Source organism: Rutidosis leptorrhynchoides, chromosome 6, assembly GCF_046630445.1.
Source record: "Rutidosis leptorrhynchoides isolate AG116_Rl617_1_P2 chromosome 6, CSIRO_AGI_Rlap_v1, whole genome shotgun sequence".
In the NCBI taxonomy this organism is placed as follows: domain Eukaryota; kingdom Viridiplantae; phylum Streptophyta; class Magnoliopsida; order Asterales; family Asteraceae; genus Rutidosis; species Rutidosis leptorrhynchoides.
The window spans coordinates 237613509-237633083 of record NC_092338.1 but is presented as its reverse complement, the minus strand read 5'-3'; positions in this window follow the sequence as shown (position 1 = coordinate 237633083).

Sequence of the window (19575 nt, the reverse complement as noted above, 5' to 3'; positions counted from 1 at the left end):
GTTATACGCAGTCGATATCCTGGTGTAATTATTAAACAAAGTATTAAAACCTTGTTACAGTTTAAGTCCCCAATTAGTTGGAATATTTGACTTCGGGTATAAGGATAATTTGACGAGGATACTCGCACTTTATATTTATGACTGATGGACTGTTATGGACAAAAACCAGACGGACATATTAAATAATCCAGGACAAAGGACAATTAACCCATGGGAATAAACTAAAAATCAACACGTCAAACATCATGATTATGGAAGTTTAAATAAGCATAATTCTTTTATTTTCATATTTAATTGCACTTCTAATTTTCACACTTTTATTTATTGTCATTGTATTTAATTGCACTTTTAATTTTCGTACTCTTTAATTATCGTAATTTTATTTTATCGCACTTTTATTTATCGCAATTTCATTATCGTTATTTATTTTACGCTAAGTCTTTTATTTATTTAATATTAGGTTTTAACTGCGACTAAAGTTTTTAAAATCGACAAACCGGTCATTAAACGGTAAAAACCCCCCTTTATAATAATAATATTACTTATATATATATTTGTATTTTTATAAATTAAAACTAATATAGCGTTAAGCTTTGTTTAAAAGATTCCCTGTGGAACGAACCGGACTTACTAAAAACTACACTACTGTACGATTAGGTACACTGCCTATAAGTGTTGTAGCAAGGTTTAGTTATATCCGTTCTATAAATAAATAAATATCTTGTGTAAAATTGTATCATATTTAATAGTTTTTCCTAGTAAATTTAAGCTATTTCATATACACCTCGCAGCACATCAAATACTCATATTCAAACTTTAATTCAATTTCTATAACAATAACAATCTTATTTCCAGTGGAAATCTTACTTGAACTTGTTTTCGTGTCATGATTCTGCTTCAAGAACTTTCAAGCCATCCAAGGATCCTTTGAAGCTAGATTTATTTTTCTCATTTCCAGTAGATTTATCCACAAAACCTGAGGTAGTAATGATATTCATAACATCATTCGATTCATATATATAAAACTACCTTATTCGAAGGTTTAAACTTGAAATCACTAGAACATAGTTTAGTTAATTCTAAACTTGTTCGTAAACAAAATTTAACCCTTCTAACTTGACTTTTAAAATCAACTAAACACATGTTATATATCTATATGATATGCTAACTTAATGATTTAAAACCTCGAAACACGAAAAACACCGTAAAACCGGACATACGCCGTCGTAGTAACACCGCGGGCTGTTTTGGGTTAGTTAATTAAAAACTATGATAAACTTTGATTTAAAAGTTGTTATTCTGAGAAAATGATTTTTATTATGAACATGAAACTATATCCAAAAATTATGGTTATACTCAAAGTGGAAGTATGTTTTCTAAAATGGTCATCTAGACGTCGTTCTTTCGACTGAAATGACTACCTTTACAAAAATGACTTGTAACTTATTTTTCCAACTATAAACCTATACTTTTCTGTTTAGATTCATAAAATAGAGTTCAATATGAAACCATAGCAATTTGATTCACTCAAAACGGATTTAAAACGAAGAAGTTATGGGTAAAACAAGATTGGATATTTTTTGATTGTTGTAGCGACGGGAAATATTGTAACAATTCTATACAAATTATATCGTAGCTAACTTATATTGTATTATACATGTATTCTAATATATTATGTAATCTTGGGATACCATAGACACGTATGCAAATGTTTTGACATATCATATCGACCCATGTATACATATTATTTGGAACAACCATAGACACTCTATATGCAGTAATGTTGGAGTTAGCTATACAGGGTTGAGGTTGATTCCAAAAATATATATACTTTGAGTTGTGATCTAGCCTGATACGTGTATACAATGGATCTTGGATTGATTCAAGATAATATATATCGATTTATTTTTGTACATCTAATTGTGGACAACTAGTTGTAGGTTACTAATGAGGACAGCTGACTTAATAAACTTAAAACATTAAAACGTATTAAAAATGTTGTAAATATATTTTGAACATACTTTGATATATATGTACATATTTGTTATAGGTTCGTGAATCGACCAGTGGCCAAGTCTTACTTCTCGACGAAGTAAAAATCTGTGAAAGTGAGTTATAGTCCCACTTTTAAAATCTAATATTTTGGGATGAGAATACATGCAGTTTTATAAATGTTTTACGAAATAGACACAAGTAAATGAAACTACATTATATGGGTGAATGATCGAAGCTGAATATGCCCCTTTTGCTTGGTAGCCTAAGAATTAGTAAACCGATCTACTAATTAACGCGAATCCTAAAGATAGATCTATTGGGCCTAACATACCCCATCCAAAGTACCGGATGCTTTAGTACTTCGAATTCGTTTTTATCATGTCCGAAGGATTTCCCGGAATGATAGGGGATATTCTTATATGCATCTTGTTAATGTCGGTTACCAGGTGTTCACCATATGAATGATTTTTATCTCTATGTATGGGATGTATATTGAAATATGAAATTTTGTGGTCTATTATTATGATTTGATAATATATAGGTTAAACCTATAACTCACCAACATTTCTGTTGACGTTTTAAGCATGTTTATTCTCAGGTGATTATTAAGAGCTTCCGCTGTTGCATACTAAAATAAGGACAAGATTTGGAGTCCATGCTTGTATGATATTATGTAAAAACTGCATTCAAGAAGCTTATTTTTGATGTAATATATTCTTATTGTAAACTATTATGTAATGGTCGTGTGTAAACGGTATATTTTAGATTATCAATATTTGATAATTTACGTAATGCTTTTTAAACCTTTATAGATAAAATAAAGGTTATGGTTGTTTTAAAAATGAATGCAGTCTTTGAAAAACGTCTCATATAGAGGTCAAAACCTCGTGACGAAATCAATTAATATGGAACATTTATAATCAATATGAACGGGATATTTCAGCAGCTGTAATAGTGATTTGACAGGGATAAATCAAGCAATTGCACCAACAGTATTCTGGGTTTTAATGGTTGTGAAGGTTTTCGAATAGTAGCAGAAAGTATAGCATAGCAGCAGCTCGATAACAGTGTTTATTGATGGTTGTTGGATGGTGGCAGTTATGGTGAACCAAATGGAAACAGAGAAAAAAAATGGTCTTGTTCTCCCATGGTGATCAAAACAGAAAAACAATCGAGCAAGTGTGGGGTGGTGATGTTAAGGTGGATAGTGCTGGGTTAAATCATGAAAATGTGAAGTGATGGTGGATCCGGTTCTCACAGAAGAAGAAGGTGATGTTTGATAAAGACAGAAAACAGAAAATGAGATAGGTGTAGACGTGTAGTAATAAGGGATTTGCTGGTTCTCTTCTTGCATATATTTTGATATATACATATAATTTTAGAGTTCCGCATGTAATCTTATGTGTGAACTAAACTTTGTCTCAATGTGTTGGAGTTTAGTAGAAAGAATATGCTGATTAAATTTTTAATTACTATCATGAACTAATTGTCAAGGGAGTTAGTAAAAAGGATTCAAATGATTAAAGTAAATGTCGAGTATGTTGCAAATATAAAAGTATATGTGAAACTAATTGAAAAGAAGTCATGACATTACTCCAAGTCGTACAATTAGTTGGATATAAAATTAAGATTGTCACTTTATAATATACATAAACTAGTTAGTGGTACCCATTGTAAACATTTACATATTATGTAAATACGTTCTCCTAATATATCGTGTGATTACATCTTAGTGGCCTTCAATTATTGTTTTATTCTCATGTAAATCCTAAAAGAGATTATTTATACTAAATTCATAAAAAAATAGATAGGAGTCCCACATCATAAGAATTTACAGATTCCAAAGCAAGAACAATCAACAAACTTAGTGATTATGAATTCTACTAAGTGGTAAGGTTAAAAGTCTTCAAGTAACTAGAAGCCCGAAGAAGAAATTAATTCTTTCTTAACGCAATTGACATAAAATATCAATTAAGCTAATTATTATAGGAAGAAAACCAAATTACCTCTATTAGTCTATAGTGTTCTTTATTCGAAAACGTACCCTCGAGGTAACACCCTATCAAGTTTTCCTAATTAAATATATTTATTTAATAAAGTCATTATTTTATATCTTATTTTACATATTTAATTCTAATGTTTATATTTTATAATTTCACTTTATTATATATATATATACCTACATTTATATATGTATACATATTTATTTACAAACAATTGTTCGTGAATCGTCGAGGTAATGTCAAAGGTCAAATGCATTCATGAAACAAATTCTAAAAATTTTGAAATTCAACATAACAGACTTTGCTTATCGTGTCGAAATCATATAAAGATTAAGTTTAAATTTGATCGGAAATTTTCGGGTCGTCACAACACGGATTCAAAAATCTACCATATCACATTTTTTGACACATTTCTATCTATATGTCACAACAATAATTGTTTGATAAACTCAATTAATTTTGAACGGTTCTTTTATCTACTCGTCCAACGGACGGACTCTAAAACCTAGTGTGTGTGTGTGTATATATATATATATATATATATATATATATATATATATATATATATATATATATATATATATAGGGTGAGGATCTATGGAGAACTTGGGTAGGGAGAGAACTTAGAGAGCTCACATATTAATGTACATGCACCTACCATATGCACCTATTCTTTATAAAAAAATACAAAAAAAAAAATTCGAGAAATATTTTTTTCCTAGAAAAAAATTTCAAAAATTTTTAATTCCACGTCAGCAAGCCACATCAGCCAGACTAATTGTCACGTCAGCCAGACTGACTACCACATTAGCACAAACTAACACGTGGCGCAGTCTGTGCTGACGTGGCTGTCAGTCTACTCATGTGGCAGTCAGTCTGCTCACGTGGCATGCTGACGTGGAAAAAATTCAAATTTTTTAAACAAATATGGTGCTATGGGTTATCTCCTATGTCAAGTTCTTTCTAGATTATTTCACTATATATATATATATATATCAAGAGGGAAACACTTTTTTGGGGGGAAGTAAATTTTTTTCTTTTTTGAATATTTTTTTTTTCATCCAGTTTAGGTGAAAATATGAAAATTTAAAAAAGACACTTTGTGATGAATGTTATTATTTTGACGGTAAAACGCTCGAAGAAAAAAAATGAAAACATTCAATGCATTGAATGTTTTGATTCTGAGTTTATTTACATGGTTTGGTTTTCATCTTGTGTGAAGTACCTACCCGTTAAAGAAATTTCATCCCGAAATTTGATTGAGATGGTCATGGCTAACAATAAGAATGTTTTCCTGACGAATAAGAGCTGAAAATTAGAGTTTTATCATCAGTGAGTGATATGGATAAAACAAATCGTTTATGTGAAGAGTACGAGTGAAGCTATCACAAACTAGTGAAATGAGGAAAGTAAGTTTCGTCATAACTTTTGACGTAGTCATGGTTGAATTTAGAAAATAAAATGCGTCTTAACTTTTGACGTTGTCTTGGTTGAATTCCGAAAATCAAGGGATTTAAAGAAAATCTTCGAAATCTAAAAGATTTAATTCTTCGGCGAGTAAGGAAATTAAGATCTCTATAATTAAATACGGTGATCTGCCTCGATTACTCTGTCGAATATTTCACTATAAATCCACCCCCTTCGTTTCCTTATTTCCACAGCTCACACCTTCTATTCTTTCTCCCTCAACTCATATATATATATATATATATATATATATATATATATATATTTTAAAGTATTCGTCAATATGCTCCATCCAGTGCTGATTCTCGATATACTTCTAACTTTCATATCGGTCATTCTTCTTTTTCATTTACCGCCGGAAGAATCTATTTACTTCTACTATACTCTTGGGTTTATAGTGTTTCTAGTTCTCCTGTGTCTTTATATTGCTATATGCATTGACATGTACGGTTTATAGTTTCTGGGTGGTTGTTGGGTTTTTATATCTTCCCTTATATTTCGATGTCCCTGCTTCTGTCTTCTATAATCATTGTCATCTCCAATTAATGCTCTCTTTTATTTGCTGCGATTTATACCCCAATTTCTGTTTCGGAGCTTTGTCCTTTCGTTTCTTATTCTTGCGATTAAGCACCGCTTGTAATGGTACAGAATTCGCAGATATGAATTTCGGAATGAACATTGTTAATGTTTTAGGAAGGAAATTGTAATGGCACGATCTTGACTCGTCAAATTACCAGAATAGCTCGGAAAAAGTCGAATCATTAAGAAATATTTTCTTGATATTTTAGAGATTAAGTAGAATACAAGAGTCGTGTAACATGGCACATGATGACAGTATGACCTGTGAATCATCACGTTCCATTTAGAAACTCAGCATGAATTACTGTAACATAATCACGTTGATCAAGTGTCATTATATTATACTAACTCATGCTTCAGTTCCCAACACTACTTCAAAAATATTCATATTTTGAACTTGAAGGTTTCAGAATTTAGAAACTAAAATAGTTTTTTTTATGATATGATACAGATAACGCGAGAGGATAAATGATTTCAGATGAGGATATTTATGGAAATATCTTCAGAAATATGGAGGATATTTATAATGAAAGATACGATATCTTAGAATTTCTAATATCAGATGATGATGAAGAATATTGTCCGCAGGGATTTAGAGTCAGGAGCAAGGTATTCGTTAATGACTTCAGCAGATACTGAATCATTTGAATTCTTTGAAGGCAGGTTCAGTCTTTGTGATTTTTCCACAGCCTCCTTCATACTTTACTCAATCCGTTTTCCAGTTCCAGAACTTCTCTTTTTCTGAGCTTTGCCAATACTGTATTCTTTATCATCAAACTTTTTACTGTTAAGATCGTTTACAGTTGTTGCTGATTCGTCAGTCAAGAACTAGTTCGCAGTTCAAGGTGTTTTTCAGAAACTTCACATTCAAAGTATGTAAGTCCAGGAGATAGACGTTGTATGTACACATATAACTATTGGCGTAGACATGCTGCGAGATTTTAAAATACTGATTGCTAATTTCTAATGATTCGTATGACAATTCTCGTTACAAGATGCGAATGGGTAAATGATGGGGTTTCGGTAAATATAATGATTCTCCGGAAGGTCAAAGATCAGTGAAGTTGTGAATAAGTATATTGCTAATGTGGTGGAATATGAAAGGTTCCCCAGTAACAATAAAAGAGCACGCATATATATCAGGGTTATAATAAGGTTGTGTCGAATGAAGAGTCAAAGTTGACTTGCTGGAGCTGTGACAAAATTGACTACTTTGGAAAGGAATTGAAAAGTCATTTTTAGTAATAAATGCCAAAGGATTTGACACATATATGTGTTGAATTATGACTTTGGTTTTGAGAGCTTTTTAAGTACATAATTGTAGGTAATATGTGGTTGGATCATCATCTCGATTGCTCATTATTTGAAGTGTCTTCAAAAATTTTCGAAGGGTTTGAACACAGATTGTAATCGTTAATATACATTTGATGTTCTAACACAGTTTTGAAGTCAAAGTATAGCTTTGAAAGATGTAGGAATCTAAAAGTGATGGTACTGGTTATATCTCGAATTGAATTCTGAGGTTTCAAAATCATAATATGTAATTGGGTTTGAATGAGTATGGTTGTTTTGATTTCTATAAAGGAATGTATATTATTGTGAAAGTAGGAAGTATAGTTGATAATTTACTTAATCTGATTCGAAGAATGTAACATATTAATTGTGAATATATATATATATATATATATATATATATATATATATATATATATATATATATATATATATATATATATATATATATATATATATATATATATATATATATATATATATCTCGGGTATTAACTACCCGTTAAAAAATTTCACAATTAATATTTTGTACATAGGAATTTTATTACAGTCTTTATGAAAATATATATGTATATATTCTCCTCAGATGTAACATAAATTTTAATGAGTTAATACTAAATTAAACTCATTCGATTTACGGTTGAAACTAGAATTGAATAATCCCTTGAAGGCTTTAGAGATTACATAAGTATTTCTTCAATAATAGTGAAATTATGAATCAATACTTCGTTATTTGTTGAGGCGTGATGTTGGTTTTCGTTAAATTCTTATGAACTTCGCAAAGTACGAATGATGTTATCTGAAAAGTTTCGGTTACATCGATGATGAAAGTGTAAAATCAAATATATACTTGATTTATTAGGAATTGGAATTTGTTGAATTGAGACAGAGATTGTAGTTAACGATAGTTAAGTTGCGGGCGAAGGACGTACATTATTGCATATTTGTAATATGAATTAACCGAGTAGTTAAGATTCACACACAATAGCTTAGCACGGAAAGATTTATTTTTATTTCAAAATATATATATAAAATATACATATAATTTCTTCAGAGAGAATGAGTTAATTCTTCATAACTCGTTAATACAATATATGCGTTATTGATTCGTAATGATGTCCACAGTGATTCTTGAACTGACGGAGTTTGTGATGTTATAGATGTTGTTGATTCTGATGTTGTCTGCACTGACGATGCTGGTGACGCTGACGATACTGTTGATGTTGTTGGTAAAACAAGTTTAGCTTGTTAACCACACACCATTTTTGTCAGGGTTTCTACCCTTCCTTCTATCATTTTGGTTCGCTTAACTGATTTATGGTTAGGGCTAGATTAGATAATCTCTAAGACTTTAGAGATTACATAATCGCCGCGGAATGTTTTTCGAATGAAGTTATGAATTAACACTTCGTCAGTTATTGTTGTTGGTGAAGGTATTTCGTATGCCCAAGAGACATATTAAATTAACGTGGCTAATATGTTTTGATCCAAGTCGGGTCATACCCAATAACAAGCTTACCAACACTTTATTCGTATTTGATCTTAACGATTGGATCGTTGATTAAATTACGCAACACTTGAATTTTAAGAAAATGGTTTCTAAAAGCAATTGCACTTGATATGTATATACATGTAAATCATGGAATGATTTATATAATGAGGATTTAATTATTTATAAGTTAAATAATTAATTAAGTCATGTTGCATTTTATAAAATTGGTTTTATAAAATAAAGTATACATGACAAATAATATGGAATTTTATATATTTGGTTTTATAAATAATACATACATAATTTATAAAATGCAAGTTTATGAAATTTGTTTTATAAAATCTAATTTTATAAAACAAGTTTATAAAATATGCATGTACATAAAATGTGTCAAGTATTATTTTATAAACTAAGTGGGAAGTGGCCTTGGAGTTGGAAGTAGGCATGCTAAAGACTTCAAATCTTGGTCATACTTTCCCAATTCTATATAGAAGCATCTTGACTCACTTTGAGATACACACATGCAATTTACATATAAAAAAAACTGCACAAAACACTCCCACACAACTGCTATATGCCGTGAGCTTTAGGGAGGAGAAAGAGGTTCTTTTTCTTTGTTTTGCAAGCTCATTTTAAGTGTTAATAAATCCTAACCAAAGTACAAGGTGTTGGTATTAAGAGCTTGGGATATTACAACTTGAGGCTTCATTTTTTGGAGCTCCATTCATAATCATCTTCATCATCAACTACATAGCTTGGAGAAGGTATAATCTCTTATCTATCTTGTAGTTTGTAAGTATGTTTCACAACTTGATCCTACTTGGGATTTAACTTTAAATGGTTAAAGGTTAACAAGTTAATTACATGGCTTTAATTTCTTGCTTCCGCTTTGTTGTTTCTCAAATGACATTATGTTTTATGAACTTGTTAAATCCCAACAATGGTATCTAGAGCCGAAGTTGTTGAAATATGCTTCGAGATGGTTATTAAAACCCACTATATCTTTGCATTTTATGTACATGCATGATTGAAAAATGCAAAAATTAAAGGGTCTGGGTGGGTTTATGAGTTTGGCCGAATTTCATGGGTCCCAAAATGGGTTTTGGGTTGTTCCATGTTGTTCATATTTTGGTTGTATGATAATGTTCACAATCTAAGCCTTGACCTTGTGTTTGATTGAATTTTTGGTTGATTATTTATTATTCATTTGGTTTGTAATAATATTTATTCAATTGGTTTGTAATATTATTCATTTAGTCATGTAATTTATTTTATATATGGCATGTAAAATAGATTAGGTTGTATTTTCATTTTTTAGAGAAAAATGTATTAGGATATATTTTGTAAAAATGAAGATACAAGAAGATGACAATGAAGAACACAAGGAAGGATGCAAGATTAAGTGGAAATTTTGAAATCTCCTACTTTGTGTTATAACCCCTTAACCGGTGTCATTTGTTTTTGGCTAAATAAATGCTTACCAAAATGGCTTGATTGTGAACATCTTTGTTTTGCATGCATGGTTGTTTATTGTGTTTGTATGTTTGGTTGCTACAAGAATATCACAAGTTAACAACAGGAAAAATGACAATTTAATTGGTTAAATTAGACATTATTAACGACATGCAAAATGATAATTTAATTGGTTAAATTAAAAGTGGCAAAACGACAATTATAAATGGTTAAAAGGTGTATAATAATTGGTTATTAAAACACATATAAAATGGTTTATATCAATGTAATTGGCTTTATTACATAACATGAAAAATGGATTTTCAAATAAACCATACACTAAATGCATGTTGGTGTATGGTATAATTGTTTTCTTAAACTAGAAATAATGAAAACTTAAAATCCCTTCTTAACAAGGCTAACAAGTTTAACGCCATCCTTTTGTGTGACACTTAAAAATATTAAGGAACTCATAATGGGATAAAGGTCACCTAACCTTTATGAGCAAACTAATATGATTAAGGTAAATTTCGCACACTTGTGGGATAAAGGTCACCTAACCACTTGTATGTTAAATTTACACGTTTACACAAGTAGGACGACTTGATTTGAGAATCATGAACTTAGGCTCAACGAAGCATGAGGAACAAATAGGCGTTGATGGAATAAATATGCCATGCAAAAGGATTGCATGATTCCATAACTTAGAAGTTGCAAAAGGATTGCAATTGTCATATAATGACTACCTAGCTAAATCAAATGACGGGATAAAGGTCACCTAACCGAAATTTGGTTTACCGTTGGATTCTAAAATTTAATATATATCAATTGAATTTAAAGGGTATTGATTGTTAAATTAAAATTGATACTTAAACAACTTTGTTAAATTTTGTAGATGGCCGCCAATAACAACAACATCCCAAACGCACCAATCAACTTTAACAACCTATCGTTGAGGTCAATCCTCGAAAAGGAAAAACTCAACCATACGAACTTCATGGATTGGTTTTGTAATCTTAGAATTGTCCTCAAATTAGAGGATAGGGTGTATGTGTTGGAAGACCCCATTCCCGATCAACCGGACGAGGATGATACGGAAGGCATGGCTTATTGGGAGAAATATTGCACCGATTCGGTGCAAGTTTCTTGCCTCATGCTTGGGACTATGATACCAGAACTCCAAAAGGATTTTGAGCATCATAGTGCATATGACATGATCACACAGTTGAAGGAGATGTTCCTTCAACAAGCTCGTGTCGAGGGCTTTGAAACGGTCCGAGCGCTTCATGCATATCGGATGGACGACTCCCAATCCGTTTCATCTTATGTCCTTAAGATGAAAAGCCTAATTGATCGAGCGAACCGTCTAAACTGCAACGTGTCTAATGAATTAGCCACAGACCTTATCCTTAATTCTTTGTCAAAGAGGTTTGACACATTTGTAATGAATTACAACATGAATGGATGGGATAAGAGCATTGGTGAATTACATGCCATGCTTAAGACGGCCAAAGCAAGCATGGGTAAAAGGGCTTCACCAATGTTTATGATCAATGAAGGCGGGTCCAAAAACAATAACACTTCTAAGCCAAAGACGGCTAAGAGGAAAGGACCCGCCTACTAAGGCAAGGGAAAAGGGAAGGGGAAGATGGTTACCCCAACCAACAATAACAAGAAGCAAAAGGTTGCCGGTAAAGCTAACCCCAAGGAAGATCCGTGCTTTGGTTGCGGTGAAATGGGTCACTGGAAACGCAACTGCCCGGTCTACCTAAAGGAGTTGAAAGAAAAAAGGGATGCAGGGCAAACCTCAGGTAATGTATATATGGTATACGTTGAGCTTAGTATTACTTCTTCTAATACATGGGTATTAGACACAGGATGTGGAACTCATATTTGCAATTCTTTGCAGGGGTTCAAAAGAAGTAATCAAGATGCGGGAACAACAAGTCTCTTCATGGGAAATGGAGCAAGGGTGCAAGTGAAAGCTCAAGGAGACTTTGTTTTAAAGCTTCCAAGTGGTTTGGAGCTTATTTTAAAAAATGTTTTGTATGCACCCGATTTATTACGAAACATTATTTCTGTATCCCGTTTGAAACAATATGGTTTTAATCTTAATTTCATTAATGATGATATCCATGTTTATTTAGATAATGTGTTCTATTTTAAGGCTTCGCCTTTGAATGGTATTTATGAATTGGTTCATGATGACACATCATTCAATAACTCAATGTTCCATGCAAACACCAAGAAACTCAAAAGGGATTTGAGTGATTCCTACTTATGGCATTGTCACCTTGGTCACATAAACAAGAATCGAATGCATACAATTCAAAAGAATGGACTTTTGAAATCAAATGAACAAGACTCGTTTGATGTATGTGAATCTTGTTTACAAGGCAAAATGACTAAAGCACCTTCAGAGGGACCTATGAAAGGGCTAAAGACTTATTGGGATTAATACATTCGGATGTATGTGGACCCTTTAAGCCCATGACTAGGAAAGGTGAAAGATACTTTGTCACTTTCATTGATGACTTTAGTCGTTTCGGATATGTCTACTTGTTAAGACATAAGGACGAAACTTTTGAAGCATTCAAGGAATATCAAAACGAAGTACAAAATCAACTCAATAAGATAATCAAGGTACTTCGTATCGATAGAGGAGGTGAATACCTAAGCGATGCTTTCCAAGATCATCTTAAAAGTTGTGGGATTATCTCGCAACTCACTCCTCCTGGAACACCCCAACTTAATGGAGTTTCTGAAAGGAGGAACCAAACCCTAATGGATATGGTTCAATCTATGATGGCTAGAAGCTCGTTGCCTCTATCATTTTGGGGTTATTGTCTATGCTCCGCGGCTCGTATTCTAAATATGGCCCCAACCAAGAAAGTGGAACGAACTCCTCGTGAGATGTGGTTCAGAAAACCTCCATCTCTATCATACTTAAAGGTATGGGGATGTGAAGCTTATCCTAAGCGTTAAGTCCCTAATAAGTTGAATGCTCGATCCACGAAGTGTATCTTCATAGGATATCCCAAGGATGATATGGGATACTATTTCTATGATCCAACCGAGCAAAATGTATTTGTTGCTCGAAATGCTGAATTCCTTGAAACTAAGTTCCTAATTGAAGGAAATAGTGAAAGAAAGATAGATCTTGAAGAGGTTCAAGATCAAGTAGATGATACACAATTGGTTGACACTAGCACTCAACATGAAAATGTTGAGAGTGATCAAATGGATGATCAAAATACACAAGACGTTCACAGATCTGGTAGGATTAGTAATCCTCCTGAGAGATATGGGTTTCTCATGGATGGTTGCTATGTGGTTGATTTGGATGAACCAACAAACTACCAAGATGCTTTATCAAGGATTGATAAGGATAAATGGCAGGAAGCCATGAACGCTGAGATGCAATCCATGTATGACAACCAAGTTTGGGAACTTGTTGCACAACCTACTGGCTCAAGGCTAGTTGATTGTAAATGGATTTTCAAAATGAAAACCGACATACATGAAAACTTGGATACATATAAAGCTAGACTTGTAGCAAAAGGTTTCACTCAAACTCAAGGGATTGACTATGATGAAACTTTTTCGCCTGTGGCAATGCTAAAGTCTATTAGGATATTACTTGCCATTGATGCTCATTATGATTATGAAATATGGCAAATGGATGTCAAGTCTGCTTTCCTAAATGGATATCTTGAGGAAGATGTCTATATGGTTCAGCCTGAAGGTTTTGTTGATCTGAAATATCCTAAAAAGGTATGCAAGTTAAAGAAGTCAATCTACGAATTGAAACAAGCATCTAGAATGTGGAATCATCGTTTTAATGAGGAGGCCAAGAAATTTGGCTTCATTAAAAATGGTGATGAAGCTTGTGTATATAAGAAAGCTAGTGGGAGCACAATCATGAGGTGCTTTCTCTTGGAAGAGTTCAAAACAGGATGTTGTTACCTTATCCACTACAGAGTCAGAGTACATTTCCGCCTCATTGGCAGCTCAAGAAGCTGCATGGATGAAAAAATTCATCGACGACTTAGGAGTAGTCCCTTCCATTCAGGACCCTCTTGAGATCTTTTGTGACAACGAGGGTGCGATTGCTCAAATCAAGGAACCTCGTGCTCACCAAAAGACACGTCACATTGAGCGAAGATTCAACTACATAAGGGATAAAGTTGAAAAGGGAAAGATATGTATTCGTAAAGTTCATACAGATCTTAATATAGCGGATCCACTCACGAAGCTCTTACATGGTGCAAAACATCAATGGCATGTTAGTGCATTAGGGCTTCGATATTCTAGTGATTGGTCATGATCTGTTTTAAGTATTGTAATGGAATGAAATTGTTCAAACTCATTAATATAATTATGGTATCAATTTATTTTGAGTTATGTTCCTATTTTGCATATTTTATCCATGAATAAGTAATTATTCTAAATTCCGTAGTTGATCACAATTGTGGGAACAAGTGTGAGGTTTAGACTATTATGAACTTGGATTGGTATACATTCACGGGATGAATGTGGGGCAAGGTTGCAACCAAGGTTCATAGATATTTGTGGGATACAAATATTGGAAGACCCCCCCTCAAGATTTACTAAATGGAGCCTTTGTGGTTGATCACATGTAATCTTGAGTAAAGGCGAATATCATTGTATCCTCTGACCTGAGATACATATTGGGTTCGGATATTTATCGAGTATTGTGCCTTGATTCTTTCCTTCGCTATTCTGAAATATGGTAGTTCATAAGGAAGAGCTCAGGTATAATGCAAGGTATATATTTAGGACATATGTAGTCAAGATGGAATTTGTCCCTTTTATTCGTTGAGAGTCAGATGTTTAAGGCCTGAAAAGTTAAATCTAGAAGAGAGTGATCACTCTGTATCTCTTGGATTTAACATGACATCTAGGATGAAATGATATAATGAAAAGATTCACCTATTCATATTCGAGATGGGAACTCGAAAGGAATGATGTTATTAAATGGCACAAAGTCATAACATATTGGGGGTGATGGACGGTCGTTAGGTGGTATCCATCACTTGCATTAATTTCTTATGTTTCTCATGCAAGTGGGAGATTGAAGGTATTTCGTATGCCCAAGAGACATATTAAATTAACGTGGCTAATATGTTTTGATCCAAGTCAGGTCATACCCAATAACAAGCTTACCGACACTTTATTCGTATTTGATCTTAACGATTGGATCGTTGATTAAATTACGCAACACTTGAATTTTAAGAAAATGGTTTCTGAAAGCAATTGCACTTGATATGTATATATATATATATGTAAATCATGGAATGATTTATATAATGAGGATTTAATTATTTATAGGTTAAATAATTAATTAAGTCATGTTGCATTTTATAAAATTGGTTTTATAAAATAAAGTATACATGACAAATAATATGGAATTTTATATATTTGGTTTTATAAATAATACATACATAATTTATAAAATGCAAGTTTATGAAATTTGTTTTATAAAATCTACTTTTATAAAACAAGTTTATAAAATATGCATGTACATAAAATGTGTCAAGTATTATTTTATAAACTAAGTGGAAAGTGGCCTTGGAGTTGGAAGTAGGCATGCTAAAGACTTCAAATCTTGGTCATACTTTCCCAATTCCATATAGAAGCATCTTGACTCACTTTGAGATACACACATGCAATTTACATATAAAAAAAACTGCACAAGACACTCCCACACAGCTGTTGTATGTCGTGAGCTTTAGGGAGGAGAAATAGGTTCTTTTTCTTTGTTTTGCAAGCTCATTTTAAGTGTTAATAAATCCTAACCAAAGTACAAGGTGTTGGTATTAAGAGCTTGGGGTATTACAACTTGAGGCTTCATCTTTTGGAGCTCCATTCATCATCATCTTCATCATCAACTACATAGCTTGGAGAAGGTATAATCTCTTATTTATCTTGTAGTTTGTAAGTATGTTTCACAACTTGATCCTACTTGGGATTTAACTTTAAATGGTTAAAGGTTAACAAGTTAATTACATGGCTTTAATTTCTTGCTTCCGCTTTGTTGTTTCTCAAATGACATTATGTTTTATGAACTTGTTAAATCCCAACAGTTGGTACTCCTTGGTATCCATGGTTGCGTATGACGTTGATGCTCGTGGGACAGATTGTGAAGTTGGGGTTTACGACGCGGTTGTGGTTGGAGGTGGTAATGGTACTGTTGGCATTGATGATAGTGGTACTGGTTATGCTGCTGGTGCTGCTGCTGGTATTTGTAATCTTTGCACCATATTCTCCAAAGCCACTACCCGAGCGCGAAGCTCATTGACTTCTTCTATTATACCGGGGTGATTGTCGGTTCGGACGAGCGGATAAATAAAATCTAAAATTTGATGTAATATATAATCGTGACGAGATACACTGGAAATGAGAGAGAAAATGGTGTTTCAGACAGGTTCGCCGGTAAGTGCTTCAGGTTCTTCGTCAAGAGGGCAATGTGGTGTATGGAAGGGATCACCTTCTTCTTGTCTCCAATGATTGAGGAGGCTACGAACCCATCCCCAATTCATACAGAATAGATGATAACTGATTGGTTGATCCATTCCGGTCATACTACTTTCGGAGCTTGAGTGGGATTCCATTTCGGAATTCGAGGAACTTAAACTAATGACGAATTCCATTTCATACAATTGAATAAAGGATTTTTCGATATGAAAAAATTTCTGACTATCAGATGGTAATATACTTACATAGGATATCTATATATATATATAGAGCAAAAGATTTTCATAGATTACGGAGGAATTTACGGGATATGTCAGACAAAGTTTACAGTAATAGATACGATAAGATATGATTTAGCAGATACGCTAAGATATGAATTTTGTCTATACACTATTCATGCAATCAATGCAGCAAGACGTGTCTAGACTAAGAATGATAAGCAGGTAATTTTCTAAGGATGATAAGTAGATGATTTTCGACACAAAATGATAAGCAAAACTTTTGGCATGCAGACACGGTCGAAGTCCAGACCCACTAATGCATCTAAACAACTATCAGTTAGACACACGTATGCAAGACCTGGTTCGCTAAGACCACCGCTCTGATACCAACTGAAAGGACTCGTTCATATACATTATAAATGATTCACAATAATTGATTACATCGCGAGGTATTTGACCTCTATATGATACATTTTACAAACATTACATTCGTTTTTAAAAGGAAAACTTTCTTTACATCGATAATTGACAGGCATGCATGCCATTTCATAATATCCACTACCCAATGATAAATTGACTTAATAATAATCTTTGATGAACTCAAAGAATCGAATGCAACGTTCTTCGAAATATGCCATGAATGACTTCAAGTAATATCCTTAAAATGAACAAATGCACAGCGGAAGATTTCTTTCATACCTGAGAATAAACATGCTTTAAAGTGTCAACCAAAAGGTTGGTAAGTTCATTAGTTTATCATAATCATTCATTTTCATCATTTTAATAGACCACAAGAATTTCATTTTCAGTTCTCATAAATATACATCCCATGCATAGAGACAAAAATCATTCATATGGTGAACACCTGGTAACCGACATTAACAAGATTCATATAAGAATATTTCCTATCATTCCGGGAAATCCTTCGGACATGATAAAAACAACATCGAAGTACTAAAGCATCCGGTACTTTGGATGGGGTTCGTTAGGCCCAATAGATCTATCTTTAGGATTCGCGTCAATTAGTAGATCGGTTTACTAATTCATAGGTTACCAAGCAAAAGGGGCATATTCGGCTTCGATCATTCACCCATATAATGTAGTTTCAATTACTTGTGTCTATTTCGTAAAACAGTTATAAAAGCGCATGTATTCTCAGTCCCAAAAATATATATTGCAAAAGCATTTAAAAAGGGAGCAAATGAAACTCACTATACTGTATTTTGTAGTAAAAATACATATGACGGTATTGAACAATGCAGGGTTAGCCTCAGATTCACGAACCTATATCATTTATATATATATTAACACACATAATTGTAATCGAACAATATTATGTATTATTAATGAATTAATTGTTATTTTAATTATGTCTTTCATTAATAACCCATTTAACTACATTTATTAGTATTTATTATAAAAATATTAATATAGTTATGTTATATGTAGTAAATATGGTTTTATATAACTAATAGTTATTTTGATATAATAATATTGATAATAAATAAATAAATAAATAAATTTGTTTCATCCTACAAATAATAACAATAATAGTTATAATAATAAAAATGATAATCTTTATAAAATGATACTTTTATTAATAATGAATACTAATAATAATAATTATAAAAATAATGATTTTACTAATAATAATACCAATATTTATATCAATATCTATAATGATAATAATACTACTAATAACTATAAAAATAATAATTTGACTAATACTAATAATACTCATATTTATATTAAGAACTATAGTGATAATAATATTACTAATAATAATACTAGTACTTATAATAATAATAATAATAATAATAATAATAATAATAATAATAATAATGTTAATCGTTTGCATATTTGTCTTTATAATCAGTATAATTATAATCATAACCTTAACAACATTTTTAATTAAGTCATAATAGTTATCATAATTATTTTTATTTTATATTTTTATACTTGAAACTATAACTATAATTATGTTGCTTAATATTATCTAGCTCCTGAACAAAAATCATAAATACATCAAATATTTAAAGTTAATATTAAACGCAAAGGATTAAGGATTATACCCTCGGCGTAAATCGAGCGAGAGACGAGCATTGGTTGCACTTGGGCCCGATGTAATTTAGCTAACACTTAATAAGTTCAAAGTGTTGGGCCATAAGATTATTTTAACAATCCATTATATATTGAGCCTTACAAAAATATAAGCCCAGTTAACAGCCCGATGACATCCCTAATATATTCGGTATCCTTACCGATCGATTCATCCCTAATTCTATGAACACCAGTTTTTCCCAATATTGATCTCCATAAAAATCAAGTCACAGATCAATTGAATTTACTCCCTAGATCCGAGCTTATGAAGTTTGGTGAAGGAATCGAGGCTAGGATCGACAACAAACTCGAATTTTTGGTTAATAATAATGGCGATGGTGATGATGAAGATGAAAATCAGAAATCGAAATCTAAAGTGTATCAAGTATGAATTTCTTCTTAAAAAGTGTTTAGAATCTCTTATAGAACACTCGTAATTATAAATTTGTCCCAGGAACACCTTATAGTTCTTGAA